This window comes from Mauremys reevesii, unplaced genomic scaffold (genome assembly GCF_016161935.1).
Source record: "Mauremys reevesii isolate NIE-2019 unplaced genomic scaffold, ASM1616193v1 Contig102, whole genome shotgun sequence".
Lineage (NCBI taxonomy): Eukaryota > Metazoa > Chordata > Testudines > Geoemydidae > Mauremys > Mauremys reevesii.
In genome coordinates, this window is record NW_024100719.1 from 4,454 (window position 1) to 20,990 (window position 16,537).

Here is a 16,537-nt window from a genome sequence, read left to right on the forward strand (position 1 = left end):
TCCTCCTCCTGATGAGATGGAGTTTTCTCCTTTGTGACCAAGAGCAACAACAATAGCTCACAGACGTTAAGGTCAGAAGGATCATCGTGATCTGACCTCATGCACATTGCAGGCCACAGAACCGCAGCAACCCACTCCTGTAATAGGCCCCTAATCTCTGACTGAGTTACTAAGGTGTGATGGAACAAAGCACCTGCTGTGATGGCTGGAAGGCCATGGAGGGGTTAGGCAGCCATTGGAGAGGAACACCAGTGAGTCTCTACCCAATGACGTGATATGAGACTTTTTGAGATACTTAGGGAGATGGTTTCCAAATGAGGCTTTGATATTTCTGCTAGTTAATAAAATACAGCTTTCATTGGAAAACGGAAGGAAATTGGATTAACAGGATCTTACTGGGAGGTGGGATCATGTGGTGTTGTTAACATGGATCATATCATATAGAGAAGCAACAGAGGAGATAGAGAAGGAAATTGCTCCCCTGATGCTATATTTCCTTACATGTCGTTCATTTTATTTTAGGATGAGTGCTCTCTCCCATGGGTCTTTAAGAAATGACCTTCCTTTTCCTGCCCTGCAGTCTGTCAGAGCACAGATCTACAGCCAGTACATAGCTTTGCTGGAAGAGAGTGGCCCCTCTGCCAGAGAGTGAGCATTAGGATTCTTTGTCTGTGTGCATGCTGCATGGAGAGGGAGGGCAAGTGGGTAGATGTACATATACATACAAGGTTTTGAGTGCAGCCATGGAATACGGTTGCCACCCTTCTAAAAATGCACTCCACAAGACAAATTCTCTGCAGTTGTTTTAGGAAAGATGGGGTTTTTGTCTGACCACCAACAGGCCCCAACCATTCTTCCTCCTCTTAACATCTTCTTGCAATGCAAACAGTCCTTTTCCTCCCTCCCAACCTCTCATCACTGCTATATAGCCATGTAGTGATAGTCCTATTCTCTCCTATCCTTTCCTTTGCTGAGTGGGAAATGCTCCTTTTTTTGCACCTTATATCATTTGTGCAATGCTTTGATGGCTCAGTCATTGCTATGGCAAACAAGTTACCAAGCAATGTCTGCAGTTGGATCTGCCCTGTTCCTTACTATCACTGAATAACTAAGAACTGAAAAGAGAGAGTTAGGTGGAGGAGTTTGAAGAAAAATGGTAGCATCCAAGAAACAACTATGGAATCTTTCAATTAATATCCGCTGGGAAGATTACAGGATTGTCTGTGAGCTTGTAGCTACAGGCCAGGGAGGGTGGAGGAGCTGTGAACACCCTGAATTTGCACAGAGTCAGAGGGTGCCCCTAAAGGGACAATGTGGCAAGTGAGCTCTAGCTGACGAGGAGCAGAAATAAAACATGTCAACTCTTAAATGTGGTGTGGACTTTCCATGACTCACACCCTCTCATGCCTCACTTTAGCCATTGAATGGTGGTTCGGAAAGAAGAATGGAGAGGGCTGGGAACTGGCCAGCAGCAATCTGCCATGGGAGAATGCAATAATTGCCGTAATTTTACAGACACCCCAGCTTGGTCCCTCTTAATGTCAAGTCCTCTGAAGGACAAGCTATTGAGCTCAAACCATGTCCCCGATCTCCTCAATTCGGTAGCAGCTGTCTTCCCCATCTAATGAATGCCTTCTCTCTTTTTCAGCAACTCTGTGCAGCCAAAGAGCAGCCATATTACTTCCTCTCCTTTCAGAGGGTCAGGAGGTAAGTGATTTCTACAGTTCTCTAGGGAGGATTGAACTGGATGACAACAACAACAACACATAATATGCAATGTGAATGTGCTGTTTGCTGCACCTTCTTGCATTTTTCAGAGGATGTCTTTTTTTTTAGCAGCAGCAGCACTCAGTTTGCTGAACGATTATGAAACATTTAGTGCTTCTTAAAATCTCCTTGTGCCTCTTTGGAGGCCACATCCTGCATTTCCAGTCACAACAAACTAGAACTATATTTCAGAGAAGACAAAGAGGATGAAATGTTGACTGTGTGACCCACTGCCATTATACTATAGGGGGAGGTGGAAGAGAACTTGCAAACATCCAACCCCACAGCTTGACATGCCCTCCACAGCAGTTCTCTATTCCCATGCTAGGCAGCTACCACCAGTAGCCATTTGGAGACAGACAAGGGAGATCTGTCTGCTTGCAGGAGATGCAACATAATTAGTATCAAACCAGCCTCCTTTTCTCAGCATTGTTTCCTTCTACACTGCCAGGATTGGTTTTTGCTCTAAAGAGAAGTGATGCTTTACAACCAAATCACTAAGGGTGTTTGGTACACATGAGATGTAAATAGTATAAGAAAGAGCAAACCATCTTTTGCTGAGTTATTATGGGCAGGATAACTGAGAAATATGTACAGTCATTAATGAAGATGAGAATGAGGAATTCAGCACTTCAGTCACTAAGGTGATTTCTTTTCTAACACCACTTTAGAATCAAGGAGCTGCGTGAGCGCCTGTAGGTCTTCTCAGCGGAGAATTATACCAAGTGAATGTGTCAACATTTGAGAAGGAACCCTCTCCAAAGCACTTGATGTTTAGCAGACTAATATACTTCTAGGCTGTGTGACATTAACTCTGCTTTCTTCTCTTTCCAGGCTCCTCATGGAAATCCATGGGTCCAGCGCCTTTAAAGTAAGTAGCAATGACTGGTGCCCAAGGAGGGAGAGAGGATGTAAAAGATCAAGCAGGATCCTATTTCTTCCTGGGGACCCTGCAGGTCTTCTAGGTGGAGAATTATACCATGAATGTGTCAACATTTGAGAAGGAACCCTCTCCCAAAACATGATGTTTAGCAGACTAATATACTTCTAGGCTGTGTGACATTAACTCTGCTTTCCCTTCTCTTTCAGGCCCTCATGGAAATCCATGGGTCCAGCCCACCTTTAAAGTAAGTAGCAATGACTGGTGCCCAAAGAGAGGAGGGAGAGAGGATGTAAAAGATCAAGCAGGATCCTATTTCTTCCTGGGTCCCACAGCCAAGGGACATTCCAACTCTCTCTCAGATCATCTCTTTTCCCAGTTTCCAGCAGGTCATCTTCATGGAATGCTCTCCCCAGTTCATTGAAACACAGTAGAGAGGCTTCCATCAGGTTTATTCATCCTTTTCTAAATATTGTCTCAGAGGAGGCTGTTGTACCATAGCTGGTTATAGTTCTATGGGTATCTATACACCACACAGTGCTAATACCATGGGGAATGGCCTTTGTACAAAGAAATCCATTTAAAAGAGAAGGAAAAAGCCATTTGTCCCTGATGTCTCATCATAGCAAAGACTCTGAAACTTCCTTCTTTTTAAAGCTATTACTAAGTTCCTGTTTGTTGCTTTTTGTCTTCCCAGCAGTCACCAGATGAGAGACTACACACCACCAGGGATGGTCCCAGTGGCCATGCCGTTTCAAATTCCACCACATGATGTCTGGCAGGTAAACTATACTGCAGTTCTGAGCCTTCCCTGCAAACTCTATACTATACCAGCACAAAGAAACAGCTGCTATCTGGGATCAAAATCCATCTGCATTCTCTCCGTTCAAAACCAGTGCTACTGGACGGCATCAGTCGTCTTAGTCTGTAGCCGCAAAAAGAACAGGAGTACTTGTGGCACCTTAGAGACTAACACATTTACTTGAGCAGAAACCAGTCGGAGAACACCTCAGTCTCCCTGGTCACTCGATTACAGACCTAAAAGTCACAAAATTACAACAATAAAACTTAAAAACAGACTCCAGCGAGAGACTGCTGAATTGGAATTAATTTGCCAAATGGACACCATTACATTAGGCTTAAATAAAACGGGAGTGTATGAGTCATTACATAAAGTTTTGATTACCACTACAAAAGTTCTTCTCTCCTGCTGGTAATAGCTCATCTTAAGTGATCACTCTCATTACAGTGTGTGTATGGTAACACCCATTGTTTCAGGTTCTCTGTGTTTATATATCTATATCTATCTTCCTACTGTATTTCCACTACATGCATATATGAAGTGGACTGTAGTCCACGAAAGCTTATGTTCAAATAAATTTGTTAGTCTCTAAGGTACCACCAGTAATCCTGTACTTTTGCAAATATAGACTAATATGGCTGCTACTCTGAAACTCGTCATTATGCAAGGCACTGAATTCAGCCGTATGGAGTGGAAATTCATCAATTATAAAATCTCTCACAGATACAGACAGACATCATCTTTCTTTCCAAATGCAAACGGATGGACATCATATCAAAAGGACTGAGGGTAAAAATCCATTACAATCGACGTATCACACAGACTATGCTGACAGATTGTGCCACACACTCAAAGAAACTGCGGAACCACCTGACCATCATCCTACTACAGCAAACAGGGAAAGATTAAGAATGAACTCTCCAAACTGGATACTCATCAAAACCAACCTTCCACACAAACTTCCTCGTGGCTGGACTTTATAAAAACTAGAGAAGCCATTTACAACACACACTTTGCTTCTCTACAGAGGAAAAGGATACTCAACTAGCTAAACTAACTACATACAACAAGGCCACAACAGTGGATCCTTAACCCACCCAGCAATATTGTTAATCTTTCCAGCTATTTTCTTAGCCCAGCAGAAGAGTCTGTCCTATCACGGGGCCTCTCCTACTGACGCTCCACGCATTGTTTCATGTTCTCTGTGTATATATATATATATATATATATAGATAGATAGATATCTTCCTCCTGTATTTTCCCCTGCATGCATCCCATGAAGTAGCATGTAAAAGCTTATGCTCAAATAAATTTGTTACTCTAAGGTGCATAAGTTCTCCTGTTCTTTTTGAGGATAACTGCAGTGAATCAATCTCTGCACTAGGAATGCTGTAAGATGCTTCTCTCTGCTAGGACAGAAAACTCGGCTTTGCTAAAACTGTTCTCAGTAGCCACACTGCAGTGAGTAGCCTGTCCTCACGGAGCCAACAGTTCACTTCCTTGAGCACCCCAACTTAGGTCATAACCACACTGCACATACTCCTCTCCTCCTTCCCCAGCCACCTGTACAGTTTGCCCTCTGTCTATTCCAAGTTCTGGAACGAAGTAAGTTTTCTTGTCAGCAAACACCCCACCATCTTAACAGGGTGGCATTGTCTGATGCTCAAACTCATGCTGCAACATTTTCAGTGCAGGGTGTCCTATCTGATCGAGATATCCGCTGTCAGGCTCAGGGTATAAGTACTTCTTGTCAGAAGCCTTCCAATGCTCCCTAAAACAGCAGGTGGCTATGAGGAGGTTTTCCTCACTCTGTTCCCCTGTTTTAAAATGTGAAGGAAACATTCAAGAACAGCAGTGCTGTTACAAGACTCGCTCTTCCAGAGACACCTCCTCATGACAGGGCCCAGCACTGCAGCAACTTCAGCCCATCTCCTCCTTCACACTCCGGTTGTCTAGGATGGGGACTCAGGCCTCCAGCCAGGTCACATTCAATTCCATCCCCTTTCTGAGGTAACCAAAGTCCAAACCAAATGATATAGCCCACAAATCAAAAGCAATAAGCAAGATCTTCTACCCCACCTGGGCCTGCTATTAGTTCCACTAGCCACATTAACAGAACATAAGCTCTACCATTCTTGAGCTCAAGTCTCTACAAATGTTTCACCGCCAGCTACCCTCCCATGTTCCACAGTTTTTCCCGCTTTTCATAGACTGCTGAATCATCAGACGCCCAGCTCCCCTGAGTCACTGACCCTCAGGACCTCTTCCTGGAGTCCTTCCTTTGTCTGCCTTTTCTTGAGCTAGCACCTGCTCCCCCATCTGTCTGGCTGTGGTCTGGCCTTTTACAGGAACCTCACTTAAAGTCATCCTGGTTAACGTTGTTTCAATGTTAAGTTGCTGATCAATTAGGGAACATGCTTGTTTAAAGTTGGGAAATGCTTCCTTCTAATGGCGTTCGCAGCCGCCTGTTTTGTCCTGCTTGCAGAAAGAGCAGCCCGTTGCAGCTAGCTGGTGGGGCTTGGAACCAGAATGGACCAACAACCCGCCTATCAGCTCCCACTCCCTTAATTTCCTGTGCTGAAGCTGCCCAGGGAGGCTATCAGTACAGGCTATCAATTGCAAGCAGTTCAGCTGTCCCTCCCGCCACTGCCACGTGCTGCTCCTTCCCTCTGCCTTGGAGCTGCTCCCAGAGACTCCTGCTTGCTGTATGGGGCTGGGGTAAAGAGAGGCAAATGTCAGGGTGTCTCCCTCCTCCCTGCTCCTGCACCCCACTACCCCACCTTCCATAGAGCAGGGGACACATGGCTCTCTCTGCCCTCCCTCCTTTCCCGCTGCCTTGTAGAGTGTTGTGAGAGTTAACCCTTGAGGGCTCAGCCAATTGCTAATTCATCATTTAGCAGGCAGGAAATATCCAACCCTCTGACTCCTCCACCTCAACCAAGCTTCACAATCATCATCACTGTGTACCAGTAGTAAATTGTTTGTTTAAAACTTATACTGCGGGTGTGCGTCTGTGCGTGTGTGTATATAATGTCTTTTGTCTGGTGAAAAACATTTCCTGAATTTAACCCCTTCCGTTACATCAATTCTTATGGGAAATTGCATTTGCTTAAGATCGTTTCATATAAAGTCCTGTTTTCCAGGTTTGGCAACAGTAAAAAGTTTAATGATTCAGACGCCATGATGAATAAAACTGTATCTAAAATACAGAGGCAAGGGTGGCCACCTCAAGTTAAAAAAACTTGAGAAGGTATCCATAGAAACCTTCTCTGACAGTGGTTCTCAGGCAAAAGGTGACCAGCAAGGGAGATAAAGGAAAACAGGGACAACACTGATGCCTTCATCAAACTAGACAGCAAAAGCCTTGGCCCTATTGTGAGTTTAGCTTGGAAGAGACCATTGCAGTATTAGGTTGCCGAATTCCTCCAAGAGCTAGTTGACTGAGAGGAAGCTGAATTTACAGCTTCTTACCCTTTAAGGAAGAGGTCCCAAACTGGGGCCATGCCTCCATAGGGGCACGGTGGAATGTTTGGGGACACAATGGGGCCCAGGCCAGCCACCACAGGCGCTGGGAGGGAACGTCACCAGCTCCAGCCTGACCCCAGCCACGACCCCAGCTCCTGGCCCCACACCCGGCCTCCCCAGTACTCGCCCCAAACGCAGCCTGGGTGTGGCTCCGCACTCAACCCCAATCCTGGCCCCAGACCCTTCCCAGCTGCAGCCACAGTTTCAGCCTCCTTACCTTTGTCCGCCTCCCTCTTCCCCGGCCCCATCCTCCCCAGGAGTCGTGGCCATGCTCCCAGCCCCAGGGGCCGGCCAGGGGCAAAGGGGGGCACGTAAGGAGATAGCATAAGATAACACACTTAATCTCTGCAGGAGAACTCAAGCCTTAAAACAAATTATTATTTTTTATTATAAATGGAACCCTTCTGCCCCTCTGAGTTGGTAGCAACAAGGCCGGGTTCAGTATCCAGGGGTTCCATTTCAATAATGCAGTGAAAATGGGCTTGAGCCCCCACCCAGTGATCTGGGACAATTAGATACCACCCCTACCCGAGTGCCTCTAGGAGGCAATACTTCCCCTCTCGCAAGGGAAGTATTAAGGAGGGAAACTATGTGGCATCATGTTGGGGAAACACTACAACAGGATTCATAGCACAGGATTCATAACACAAACCCCTCTCGCAAGGGAAGTAATAAGGAGGGAAACTATGTGGCATCATGTTGGGGAAACACTACAACAGGATTCATAACACAAACCATGAGGAAAAGACCCACCTCCAAGTAAGTTTTGGCAGTGTCCTTTTCCCCTCAGGGTCTTAAGTCCAATCACCCCAATGTCCAACAAGCCAAAAGTCTTTGTCCCTGGTCAGTGCCACCCCAGAGTTCAAAAGTTCATCTGCAGAGTTTTATCCCCCTAGCCTGGGTGAAAAGGAAGGGTGGGGCACACGAGGTGTTAAGAGGCACCTTATGTGGTCCGAGGCCGACTGCCCCGCCTCCGTGGAGATCTGCTGCAGCCTTCACCATGAATGGCTGCGCCCACCAGCCAGTCCGCTCCTCCAGCCGTCACGTGAGACACTCCAGTCGTCCCGCAAACTGCTCCGCTCTGCTCACTGTTCCGTGGGCTGCTCCAACCCTCCTGCAAACTGCTCCGCTCTGCCAGCCACTTAGCAATATATCTTCAGGCTCCTCCACTAGTTAACAGAGCACTCAGTGATCTCAGCTCAGTAATTTTAGCTCTTTTAGCAATTTCAGAATGTAGTAGGGAGCCCCAGTCCTGTTGCATCATTGTCCCAAAGTGAATTCAGCTGATTTATACTTCATTTAAATGCTTAAAAATTTAGAGAATAAAATAGGATTTTAAAATCAATAGTATCCTGACAAATTTGAAAATTGCTCCAAATAGACCAGGCTTTGTACATTTCTATCCTAATAATAAATAATAATTAACAATAATAATTAACGCAGTCGACAGAGCTGTGTCCCTGCATTGTAATCAGAACATTTTAGTAGCAATATTTATTTGGGTGGCACGTGCACACCCATCTCGGGCTGTGAGCAGCAGTTACAGAATTTTGTGGTTTAACCACGTCAGTATCTCTTCTGCCGCCGAGTCAAGACATGCAATAGTGTCTTCACTCAATGCTAAATAAAGGTAATGAAATAAAAAGAAAATACTTAATCAAAGCCATCTGTCATGTCTCTCTTCCCATGTAGTAAGAGGAGGCCCTGAGATATAAACCTGGGTATCAGAGGCCTGGTATGAGGCCTGAGGCCTAAACTAAAGTAATGGTCAAGACTTTGCTAACATAAAGCAAAGTTAAGCTGTGAGCAGAGGCAGGCCCTGCTCACAGAAGCTGGCAAGAAAGGGCTGATGCTGCAAGAAGATACGTACCTAAAAGGTACTGAACACTAGATATCAGAACATTCACATACTTGCACATTCCACACAGATAACAAAGAACAGGCTGGCCCATCCCAAGGACGGGCAAAGGGTAATGTGATGGATAGAGTTGTTTTGATCGAACCAACATGTACAAGGTGAAAGGCAGCACCTTAATACGTAGAGGGGTTGTACTTGCTACGTGGAGGGGTTGTACCTCATATGTCAGGTGTGATGAGTAACTTGTTTGTATCTGTGTATAAGAATGCATCCCTGGGGCGTGTGTCTTTGTCGGCCGAGGGGCAGTGGAAAGTCCCGCCACTGACTGAGCCGTGTCCATTGCCAAGAGGCACTTTCTCGTAGTATGCCCTGAGTTAGGCTAAGAAACCTACAGGGAACTGCAATTGTGTCAGAGGTCGCAATAAACCTAGTCGACGTGACTTTACATCTTACTGGACTCTGTGGTTATTGGGGGTTCTCGTCGGGTCTGCTGTGTCAGCTATCTGCAGAGCTGGGGCAGCACACAGAGGGAACACACGCACACAGCCGAGTGATATCAACATTGGAGAAAGCAGAGCACCACACTGGTAGCACTCTGACAACACTTCTGACAACACTGGTGACCCCGACCGCTGATCTGGTGAGTAAGAGAAGCTGCCGTGGTAGAATCGCAATCCAACATGGCAGCAATCCTCTAGCTAGGGAACCCCCTGATCCCCTCCCATTTTTTCCCCACAGAGTTTGCTAACTCCTGTACCATCTGTATTGCCAGTTAATGGTTTCCATTTGAATTTAAAAAAGAGAGTGGGGAAACATGGACTGGCATATGTAGAGCAATGGTAGAAACCGAGGCTCTGAGAAATAGTAATAAAAGTAAAAAAGCAACAATTTTGCAACTCATGTCTATGGCAGTGAGATGGCTTAAACAGCATGCTGGCATGCTGGCCAAACAAGTAACAGAAAAACAGGAGAAGTAGAAGAGGTAACCCGGCAGTCGAGCACTGAAAGCCCAAGCTCTTTCAGCAGGGCAACAGGCAGTCCAGACTCATGATATGCTCGAGCAAGTAAAGCAGGAAAATAAAAAATTGGAAAGCTGTAGAAAACCTGCAGAAGCAAAGTGCCATCTCCTAGTGTTCAACGTACTTCAAGTACTGTTACGGTGCCTGAAGAATGGGGACAGAAGTGGAAAAAGGTGGCCCTAGAAAAATTAAAAGATGAAACGGGGTCCACTGCATTGCAACCATCATCTTATGATAAAAACCAGGTTCCAGTTAAACTTAAACTGGAACCTAGACTGTGCCTGTCAGAATGAGACAAGTAAGTGCACCTAAGGAAAGAGTAGCAAACAATACTCTCACTGAATTGGTAAATCAAATGAAGGAAAAAATGGAAGAATTCACAGAGCACATTAAGAGACAGGAGCTGTGACTTGATTTCAGGGAGTGAATAAAAAGAATTTCAAAGTAAAAAGTGAAATTAAGGGTTGACACCTAGAATTGATGCATTAACACATGGAGTTGCCCAAAACAGTTAACTGCAGCAAAAAGGGCACTCCCACTATCCATTTGGCATGCACACAAAGCAAAACACTTCAACCTCCCTGGCCACAATAGCAGATCGTAAGGTGGCCATTGTGCAGCAAAAACTTCAGGACCAGACTTCAAAGAGAAACCGCTGAGCTTCAGTTCATCTGCAAATTTGACACCATCAGCTCAGGATTAAACAAAGACTGTGAATGGCTTGCCAACTACAGAACCAGTTTCTCCTCCCTTGGTTTTCACACCTCAACTGCTAGAACAGGGTCTCATCCTCCCTGATTGAACTAACCTCGTTATCTCTAGCTTGCTTCTTGCTTGTATATATACCTGCCCCTGGAAATGTGGCTGCAGCTGGGGAAGGGTCTGGGGCCAGGATTGGGGTTGAGTGCGGAGCCACACCCAGGCTGCGTTTGGGGGCGAGTGCTGGGGGAGAGGCCGGGTGTGGGGCCAGGAGCTGGGGTCGTGGCTGGGGTCAGGCTGGAGCTGAGTGACGTTCCCTCCCAGCGCCCTGTGGTGGCTGGTCTGGGCCCCATTGTGTCCCCCCAAACATTCCACCGTGCCCCCTATGGAGGCATGGCCCCCAGTTTGGGGACCTCTTCCTTAAAGGGTAAAGAAGCTGTAAATTCAGCTTCCTCTCAGTCAGCTAGCTCTTGGAGGAATTCGGCAACCTTATTTCCCTCCCTGCTAAATGATGAATTAGCAATTGGCTGAGCCCTCAAGGGTTAACTCTCACAACACTCTACAAGGCAGCGGGAAAGGAGGGAGGGCAGAGAGAGCCATGTGTCCCCCCTGCTCTATGGAAGGTGGGGTAAGTGGGGTGCAGGAGCAGGAGGAGGGGAGACACCTGACATTTGCCTCTCTTTACCCCCCTCGCCCCATACAGCAAGCAGGAGTCTCTGGGAGCAGCTCCAAGGCAGAGGGAAGGAGCAGCACGTGGCAGTGGCGGGAGGGACAGCTGAACTGCTTGCAATTGATAGCCTGTAATTGATAGCCTCCTGGGCAGCTTCAGCACAGGGAAATTAAGGGAGTGGGGAGCTGATAGGCGGGTTGTTGGTCCATTCTGGTTCCAAGCCCCACCAGCTAGCTGCAACGGGCTGCTCTTTCTGCAAGCAGGGGACAAAACAGGCGGCCGCGAACGCCATTAGAAGGAAGCATTTCCCAACTTTAAACAAGCATGTTCCCTAATTGATCAGCAACTTAACATTGAAACAACGTTAACCAGGATGACTTTAAGTGAGGAGTTCCTGTAAAAGGCCAGACCACAGCCAGACAGATGGGGGAGCAGGTGCTAGCTCAAGAAAAGGCAGACAAAAGGGGAAGGACTCCAGGGAAGAGGTCCTGAGGGTCAGTGACTCAGGGGGAGCTGGGCGTCTGATGATTCAGCAGTCTATGAAAAGAGCGGGAAAAACTGTGGAACATGGGAGGGGTAGCTGGCGGTGAAACATTTGTAGAGACTTGAGCTCAAGAATGGTAGAGCTTATGTTCTGTTAATGTGGCTAGTGGAACTAATGACGGGCCCAGGTGGGGTAGAAGATCTTGCTTATTGCTTTTGATTTGTGGGCTATATCATTTGGTTTGGACTTTGGTTACCTCAGAAAGGGGATGGAATTGAATGTGACCTGGCTGGAGGGCCGAGTCCCCATCCTAGACAACCGGAGTGTGAAGGAGGAGATGGGCTGAAGTTGCTGCAGTGCTGGGCCCCTGTCATGAGGAGGTGTCTCTGGAAGAGCGAGTCTTGTAACAGCACTGCTGTTCTTGAATGTTTCCTTCACATTTTAAAACAGGGGAACAGAGTGAGGAAAACCTCCTCATAGCCACCTGCTGTTTTAGGGAGCATTGGAAGGCTTCTGACAAGAAGTACTTATACCCTGAGCCTGACAGCGGATATCTCGATCAGATAGGACACCCTGCACTGAAAATGTTGCAGCATGAGTTTGAGCATCAGACAATGCCACCTGTTAAGATGGTGGGGTGTTTGCTGACAAGAAAACTTACTTCCGTTCCAGAACTTGGAATAGACAGAGGGCAAACTGTACAGGTGGCTGGGGAAGGAGGAGAGGAGTATGTGCAGTGTGGTTATGACCTAAGTTGGGGGTGCTCAAGGAAGTGAACTGTTGGCTCCGTGAGGACAGGCTACTCACTGCAGTGTGGTTACTGAGAACAGTTTTAGCAAAGCCGAGTTTTCTGTCCTAGCAGAGAGAAGCATCTTACAGCATTCCTAGTGCAGAGATTGATTCACTGCAGTTATCCTCAAAAGAACAGGAGAACTTATGCACCTTAGAGTAACAAATTTATTTGAGCATAAGCTTTTACATGCTACTTCATGGGATGCATGCAGGGGAAAATACAGGAGGAAGATATCTATCTATCTATATATATATATATATATAAATATACACAGAGAACATGAAACAATGCGTGGAGTCAGAAGGAGAGGCCCCAGATAGGACAGACTCTTCTGCTGGGCTAAGAAAATAGCTGGAAAGATTAACAATATTGTTGGTGGGTTAAGGATCCACTGTTGTGGCCCCTTGTGGTATGTAGTTAGTTTAGCTAGTTGAGTATCCTTTTCCTCTGTAGAGAAGCAAAGTGTGTGTTGTAAATGGCTTCTCTAGTTTTTGTAAAGTCCAGCCACGAGGACGTTTGTGTGGAAGGTTGGTTTTGATGAGAGTATCCAGTTTGGAGAGTTCATTCTTAATCTTTCCCTGTTTGCTGTATAGGATGATGGTCAGGTGGTTCCAGTTTCTTTGAGAGTGTGTGGCACAATCTGTCAGCATAGTCTGTGTGATACGTCGATTGTAATGGATTTTTTACCCTCAGTCCTTTTGATATGATGTCCATCCGTTTGCATTTGGAAAGAAAGATGATGTCTGTCTGTATCTGTGAGAGATTTTATGAAATTGATGAATTTCCACTCCATACGGCTGAATTCAGTGCCTTGCATAATGACAGGTTTCAGAGTAGCAGCCATATTAGTCTATATTTGCAAAAGTACAGGATTACTGGTGGTACCTTAGAGACTAACAAATTTATTTGAACATAAGCTTTCGTGGACTACAGTCCACTTCATCGCATGCATGTAGTGGAAATACAGTAGGAAGATAGATATAGATATATAAACACAGAGAACCTGAAACAATGGGTGTTACCATACACACTGTAATGAGAGTGATCACTTAAGATGAGCTATTACCAGCAGGAGAGAGAAGAACTTTTTGTAGTGGTAATCAAAACTTTATGTAATGACTCATACACTCCCCGTTTTTATTTAAGCCTAATGTAATGGTGTCCATTTGGCAAATTAATTCCAATTCAGCAGTCTCTCGCTGGAGTCTGTTTTTAAGTTTTATTGTTGTAATTTTGTGACTTTTAGGTCTGTAATCGAGTGACCAGGGAGACTGAGGTGTTCTCCGACTGGTTTCTGCTCAAGTACATGTGTTAGTCTCTAAGGTGCCACAAGGACTCCTGTTCTTTTTGCGGCTACAGACTAAGACGACTGATGCCGTCCAGTAGCACTGGTTTTGAACGGAGAGAATGCAGATGGATTTTGATCCCAGATAGCAGCTGTTTCTTTGTGCTGGTATAGTATAGAGTTTGCAGGGAAGGCTCAGAACTGCAGTATAGTTTACCTGCCAGACATCATGTGGTGGAATTTGAAACGGCATGGCCACTGGGACCATCCCTGGTGGTGTGTAGTCTCTCATCTGGTGACTGCTGGGAAGACAAAAGCAACAAACAGGAACTTAGTAATAGCTTTAAAAGAAGGAAGTTTCAGAGTCTTTGCTATGATGAGACATCAGGGACAAATGGCTTTTTCCTTCTCTTTAAATGGATTTCTTTGTACAAAGGCCATTCCCCATGGTATTAGCACTGTGTGGTGTATAGATACCCATAGAACTATAACCAGCTATGGTACAACAGCCTCCTCTGAGACAATATTTAGAAAAGGATAGGAATAAAAACCCTGATGGAAGCCTCTCTACTGTGTTTCAATGAACTGGGGAGAGCATTCCATGAAGATGACCTACTGGAAACTGGGAAAGAGATGATCTGAGAGAGAGTTGGAATGTCCCTTGGCTGTGGGACCCAGGAAGAAATAGGATCCTGCTTGATCTTTTACATCCTCTCCCTCCCCTTGGGCACCAGTCATTGCTACTTACTTTAAAGGTGGGCTGGACCCATGGATTTCCATGAGGAGCCTGAAAGAGAAGGGAAAGCAGAGTTAATGTCACACAGCCTAGAAGTATATTAGTCTGCTAAACATCAAGTGTTTTGGGAGAGGGTTCCTTCTCAAATGTTGACACATTCACTTGGTATAATTCTCCACCTAGAAGACCTGCAGGGTCCCCAGGAAGAAATAGGATCCTGCTTGATCTTTTACATCCTCTCTCCCTCCCCTTGGGCACCAGTCATTGCTACTTACTTTAAAGGCGGGCTGGACCCATGGATTTCCATGAGGAGCCTGAAAGAGAAGGGAAAGCAGAGTTAATGTCACACAGCCTAGAAGTATATTAGTCTGCTAAACATCAAGTGCTTTGGGAGAGGGGTTCCTTCTCAAATGTTGACACATTCACTTGGTATAATTCTCCGCCGAGAAGACCTACAGGCGCTCACGCAGCTCCCTTGATTCTAAAGTGGTGTTAGAAAAAGAAATCACCTTAGTGACTGAAGTGCTGAATTCCTCATTCTCATCTTCATTAATGACTGTACATATTTCTCAGTTATCCCTGCCCATAATAACTCAGCAAAAGATGGTTTGCTCTTTCTTATACTATTTACATCTCATGTGTACCAAACACCCTTAGTGATTTGGTTGTAAAGCATCACTTCTCTTTAGAGCAAAAACCAATCCTGGCAGTGTAAGGAAGGAAACAATGCTGAGAAAAGTGAGGCTGGTTTGATACTAATTATGTTGCATCTCCTGCAAGCAGACAGATCTCCCTTGTCTGTCTCCAAATGGCCACTGGTGGTAGCTGCCTAGCATGGGAATAGAGAACTGCTGTGGAGGGCATGTCAAGCTGTGGGGTTGGATGTTTGCAAGTTCTCTTCCACCTCCCCCTATAGTATAATGGCAGTGGGTCACACAGTCAACATTTCATCCTCTTTGTCTTCTCTGAAATATAGTTCTAGTTTGTTGTGGCTAGAAATGCAGGATGTGGCCTCCAAAGAGGCACAAGGAGATTTTAAGAAGCACTAAATGTTTCATAATCGTTCAGCAAACTGAATGCTGCTGCTGCTAAAAAAAAGACATCCTCTGAAAAATGCAAGAAGGTGCAGCAAACAGCACATTCAGTCATCCAGTTCAATCCTCCCCTAGAGAACTGTAGAAATCACTTACCTCCTGACCCTCTGAAAGGAGAGGAAGTAATATGGCTGCTCTTTGGCTGCGCAGAGTTGCTGAAAAAAGAGAGAAGGCATTCATTAGATGGGGAAGACAGCTGCTACCGAATTGAGGAGATCGGGGGACATGGTTTGAGCTCAATAGCTTGTCCTTCAGAGGGACTTGACATTAAGAGTGGACCAAGCTGGGGTGTCTGTAAAATTAACGGCAATTATTGCATTCTCCCATGGTGCTGCTGGCCAGTTCCCAGCCCTCTCCATTCTTCTTTCCGAACCCCACCATTCAATGGGCTAAAGTGAGGCATGAGAGGGTGTGAGTCATGGAAAGGCCACACCACATTTAAGAGTTGACATGTTTTTATTTCTGCTCCTCGTCATCTAGAGCTCACTTGCCACATTGTCCCTTTAGGGGCACCCTCTGACTCTGTGCAAATTCAGGGTGTTCACAGCTCCTCCACCCTCCCTGGCCTGTAGCTACAAGCTCACAGACAATCCTGTAATCTTCCCCAGCGGATATTAATTGAAAGATTCCATTGTTGTTTCTTGGATGCTACCATTTTTGTTCAAACTCCTCCTCCTAACTCTCCTTTTCAGTTCTTAGTTATTCAGGATAGTAAGGAACAGGGCAGATCCAACTGCAGACATTGGCAGTTAACTTGTTTGCCATAGCAATGACTGAGCCATCGAAGCATTGCACAAATGATATAATAAAAAAAAGACATTTCCCACTCAGCAAAGGAAAGGGATAGGAGAGAATAGGACTATCACTACACAGATAGTAGCAGGATGAGGTTGGGAGGAGGAAAAGGACTGTTTGCATTGCAAGA

General features: G+C 45.7%; 1 long non-coding RNA gene across 1 annotated transcript; it reads left to right on the plus strand.

Annotated features, from left to right (window-relative positions):
• The first annotated feature begins 543 nt into the window (after positions 1 to 543).
• LOC120392577 lies at positions 544 to 2,634 on the plus strand. The gene is made up of 3 exons (XR_005591733.1): positions 544 to 648; positions 1,649 to 1,707; positions 2,602 to 2,634. It is a non-coding gene; the product is annotated as an uncharacterized LOC120392577 (long non-coding RNA).
• The last annotated feature ends 13,903 nt before the right edge of the window (positions 2,635 to 16,537 follow it).